We start from the raw sequence: 5,273 nt of genomic DNA, 5'->3' as shown, positions 1-5,273 counted from the left end.
ATGAAAGAATTTTCAGAATTGTCAGATGGACTATATAATCCCAAGCTCTTGATATGCACCACTTAGTCCAAAAGGTGAAATATGCAATATCACTGGCTATATACGTAAGGGATAATCCATCGCTATGTGTGCATTAGACAGTTTAGCGCACGACTTGGAGGCAAAGAACCTCTCAGAATGCTGTAATGCACACCTAGCTGTGGATTATCTCACTTATACCATGGTCACTTGCCAGCATTGACGAGTTTAAGTTGACACTGATGCTTGCAGTGCAAAATTTGACTGAAAGGATCAAAATAACGCTTCATTTTTGTTAGTTATTTTATATATGGGTCCTTAGATCTAGAATTCTCAGTCCCTTCAGGATTTTGCGATTGCAGAAATGAACGCAAAATCAAGGAGACCCTGCAATATTCTTCGGGAGCTTGCAATTTTTTGCGCAACGCCCATTCATTCAAAGCCCTCTTCGGTTCATGTGAACCGAAAATGAGTACAGCTAACAGGCCTCATTAACCAACAAACATCACTGCAAAAGACCATGCAAAACAATTTTGTGCAATTTAAATAGTTTTCCGGGAAAAAAAAAAACCCAGCTTAAAACTCAACAAATTGCATCGCAAATGTCAAAAACAAAAGCGCAGCAAAATCAAGCATTTTTGGCCACAACAATCACTAAAAAAAAAAACCTGTGAAATTCTGTACTGACTGCATTCTGCCTACTCGAAGTCATACACAGCGATAAAGTAGCATGATAAAATTACATTTATTTTGAATGAATTATAACAAATAGTTATTAGAGAGAGACCGAGAGAGCGAGAGAGAAAGATTGTGCGTGTGTGAATTACCTGCATCTCTACTAATAATGATGCTGTGAACACCATTTCAAAAATAACTGAATTCTCCCCATTAAATAGCTGTCTCTCTCTGTATGCAACTGTACAGTAACTGTATGTTACTATGGTCACAGTTGTTTATAGGCTACGCATTCATTTAGAACAGTGATTAAACTGAATAGAACCACCTGTTCATTATACGGGTTGAACGCACACTTTCCAGCCAATCAGACTCGAGTATTCAGACAGACCATGATATAAACGATCTTATATTAGCTACTGGTGTTTCATCACAATTTTGGGTGACTTTCATGCTTTGTCCTTCAATACCTTGCTAGATCAACTAAGCAGAGTCTGTGTGAACTTAACCTGAATACATTTATCATGCTGCTGTTTTGCTTGCATGTACAGTACATAATTCAAAAACTGCAGATAAGACAAAGATATGTATCATGCTTTCTTTGTATTTTTAAGAACAGAGAGCAGTAAATCAAAGTCAGAGATGTCACCTTTTTTTTGGTGAAATTTTGCTCAGGCTACATACAAACATTTAGAAAAATGACAAGTGTTTTAGTTCACAGAAACTGATAGTAATTTCTAATCGGTTCTGAGAATAATAGAATAGGTAAGGTTATGTGTTGAGAATACCAAGAAGGCAACTATCCTCCATTACTCATATGCAAATGAAAAGCATTACAATTGTGGGGAAAGACACATCAAATGATTAAATTATTTAAGTGATTTAAAGCAATTAAGAAAAACATTACAAAATTGTCAACAACATGGCCTCCAGTACCACCAGTCTTTTTAATCTAATTACTTCAGTTGCAGATGACAATCGTAAAGAGGCGCAGAATAATCTGTAGCAGAATGTAGTAGAAAAGTCAACTTTCACAGACTTGTTCTGAGCTAAAAGTATCTAATACCCAGGGTTTTTGTTGAGGCACAAAGTAGTGGAGTGTAAAAATCAAGGTCTAGGATTTTCTGATTGTTCACCTGCAGGCACTCGGTCACTTCTCACTGCTACACATTCCAGGACATACAGTAGCAGCTGAGGAAAGACAGACACCTAAAGATGCCATCCATGGAAAATCCATGACACTATTTTTACATTAAAAATCAATACGTTATTAATCTATTCGGAGAGTCTTTTTTAATACGTTACATTTTCATTACCCTTTCTCCTGTTTGATAATTTGTTTACTTACAGATATGCTGTTGTCAGAGATATATGACTCAAAAGATATTTATTTAATGATTGAGGTGATAAAATAGGGTTTCATAAATAGGAGTTCAATCGGGTATGTTATAATGGCTGCTTAGTAGAGATTCCATAATTCATGATGCCTCCTATTGTTTTTAGTTCAGGACGGCAGCCGCCAGGAGACAAACTGTTCTTGACTCAGAAGCAGCAGAAATCTCTGTGAAAATAAAAGAAAATGATGCCCTTTACAACAGGCAGACAGGATGACAGACTTCAGAATTGAAAATGAAGATTAAAGAAAATGACTCCTGAAGAAAGAGCAAGAGTTCATTTAGGCAGTCAGATGCAGTCTAGCCTGAGATTTTAGTTGTTTTTTTTTTTTTTGGCATTACGACAATGAATTAAACGAAAAAAAGAAAAAAAAAATACAGGTTAATAGCATTGAATGTAATGTATTTTTCAACTGACAGCACCGAGTCCTCAAAGAAGGGCCTGGATGAGTCATATCTGACTCAGAACACAAAAGAACTCAAGAGCTATACTATTAGTTAGCTGCCAGCATCCTGATGAACTGTGCTGTAATTGCTTTTTGCAGTGTTACTGTGGACAATTGATTCCAAAAAGGCATATCCCCTGATTTTTATAGAAGTGTACACTGTGTGACATTTAATTAGCTGAAGTTGTGAAATTTACAGCACTTGGTGTTACTGTCAACAAATGTCATTGTGATTATGCAAATTAGCTCACTGTGTTTGAACTTACACGTCCACATGCGGATACACATGCCACACATAGCGATGACGTTAGCGATGCTGAGCGCTCTGCCACATTCTGGGCTCATCAGGCACCTCTTGGTACTCATGCAGCACCGCATGCAGCCGTTTGGCCCCGAATCGGCGCGCTTGGTCTCGGAGTAGCCCTTATCCACATTGCTGGTATGCTGCTGCATTATGACATCAGGGTGGCTCCTCTTCATATAATCCTCCTCCATGGCTAGTATCCAGACTCGAGTCTGTGGGAAAGTGTGAAGAAGATAGGCCGTGACAGACTCTCGGGCAAAAATAACCAATCGATAGTAATTATGTTACACTATCTGAGGCCACCCTTTCATTGTCATTAACTGATATGGAAATGGGTCGATAGTGTATGGATCATCGAGCTGCTATCTGCACGCTGCTGACATACACTGCACCTTGGCAAGCCCCCAAAAGAACACCCAAAACCTTCAAGGGCAATTAGCCACAAATCTGACTGGCCTTAGTAGTTTCTTTTTTCAACTGTGACGCAGGCATTTGAAACAGGCAATGCAATTTTGCAAGGTGGGTCACCTCCTCGAGTGTTTAGTCTCATTTTTGTACCATGACTCAGAAATCACATAACACATAACCATAAAAAATGGTACTCAGATAGCTAACTACTTTTTTACTTTAGCATTACAGGCATAGAACAATGGAAGCACGTTTTAAGCTTTGGATTTTTCTGAACTCTCACAGTGTATGAAGAAGGTTATAGGAAAGGCCCAAATGATAAAACAGCAGTGCACTTTACCTCTGCTATAGCTTCCAGAGACTTTTATGTGTGTTATTGTTCTTGAATTGTTCTTAGGCCCTTGCGGATGCTATTCTTTTTTATCCTTTTTTTTTTTTTTTTCAAGAAATCGAATTAGCTGGAATTAAAATCCTCAATCACACTGCTGTCACAGAAGGAGAGAGAGCACAGAACACAATAATAGCTGAGCCTTATCAAGTATTCTTTATTTACCTCTCAAGCTTCCTCTTTGTCTTCTTTTTCACCCTTCAAATGCACTCCAAATGAACCAGACAAAATCCTTCACATCATCTTCAGTTCTACCGTCACAGCTTTTTCGTTGTCGATAGAGTTGTTCTTTAGGGCAGTGGTTCTCTTTAAATCACAGAACAACCAAAATACTCAGCTCTGGGTTGGTGCATTTTTGAGGGTGTGTATTCTTGTTTTTCCAGCCTGTCAGCATTGAGTAAGACATTATAATGTTCCCTGCATATCACAGATGCCTATGTGCTACCTTGATTTATTTTTTTAATGTGTCTAAATTTAGGAGGTGGAAAAGTACCTAAGGTATGTATTAGAGATGGACTGATACTAAATTTCTCAGCCGATACGATAACCGATTATTCAGAGTGATTTCGGCCAATACCGATAACCAATACCGATAGTTCTGCCTTTTATGCCTTCTTTTAAATGTATAATTAATTCCACAATTCTGAAAAAAATGCAAATAAAAACTTTATTCTCTCCATTTCAACAAGTAAATGGTCTCATAAACAGAAAACACATTACTCAAATTAACATTAACTAAATTCTGAAGATTTCTTAACTTACTGAATGTTATTAATTCATATTAACATTCACACTAACCTCCTGTTAGGCTTCACATTCACTCACCACAAACAAAATCATTTCTACTTCATCACTGACATCAAACTAGTAATATATAATATATCGGTGCAACTCTAGTATGTATATAAAACCAGCCATTTTGATTGCTATGAAATGTCTACATATGCTTACAGAATAGAGTGCTATCTAGATCAAATGGAAAATAGTGTCTCTTCAGTACTGGAATGTAAATCAATACTGGGTTTTCACACACTCTCAGATGATAATTAATAAACCCAATTTAGTTGCAAAGTGCTGAAACTGGTGGCAAAATGGAGAGGTGAGAGATGTTCCCATCTGGACCAAGGACTCAAAGTTTTCGATCTGCAGTTCATGTCCTCAGCATTCTAAACCACTTGGTCTCTCTTTTAAAGGAGCTTGAACAGCCCAGACTAAGAAATGTATCAAGGAAATTGCAAAGCAGACCCATTTAAAACTTTTCTGGCCAGAGCCAGATCACCCTGCAGCTCTCGCTTGGTTTCCACTGAAGCTAAGCAGGGTTGAGTGTGACTAGTACCTGGATGAGAGACCTCCTGGGGAAAAACTAAGGTTGCTGATGGAAGTGGTATTAAGGAAGCCAGCAGGGGGTGCTCACCCTGTGGTCTGTGTAGGTCCTAATTCCACAGATTAGGTACACTATACTGTAAAAACAGCATTGTGTTTTGTATGAGACGTTAAACTGAGGTCCTGACTCTCTGTGGTCATTAAAAATCCCTGGACACTTCTCTTAAAAGAGTAGGGGTATAACCCCAGTGTCCTGGCAAAATTCCCTCACTGGCCATTATCTATCATGGCTCCCGAATAATCTCCATCCCTGATTT

General features: G+C 38.2%; 1 long non-coding RNA gene across 1 annotated transcript; it reads right to left on the bottom strand.

Annotated features, from left to right (window-relative positions):
- Window positions 1-2,063: 2,063 nt before the first annotated feature.
- Window positions 2,064-3,889, bottom strand: LOC128600138 (uncharacterized). The gene is made up of 3 exons (XR_008384520.1): window positions 3,799-3,889; window positions 2,800-3,049; window positions 2,064-2,254 (listed from the first exon to the last, which is right to left on the bottom strand). It is a non-coding gene; the product is annotated as an uncharacterized LOC128600138 (long non-coding RNA).
- Window positions 3,890-5,273: the final 1,384 nt, after the last annotated feature.

The sequence above is a fragment of the Ictalurus furcatus genome, chromosome 2 (genome assembly GCF_023375685.1).
Source record: "Ictalurus furcatus strain D&B chromosome 2, Billie_1.0, whole genome shotgun sequence".
In the NCBI taxonomy this organism is placed as follows: domain Eukaryota; kingdom Metazoa; phylum Chordata; class Actinopteri; order Siluriformes; family Ictaluridae; genus Ictalurus; species Ictalurus furcatus.
The sequence above is the reverse complement of the archived record's forward strand: the minus strand, read 5'-3'. Positions and strand labels throughout refer to the sequence as shown.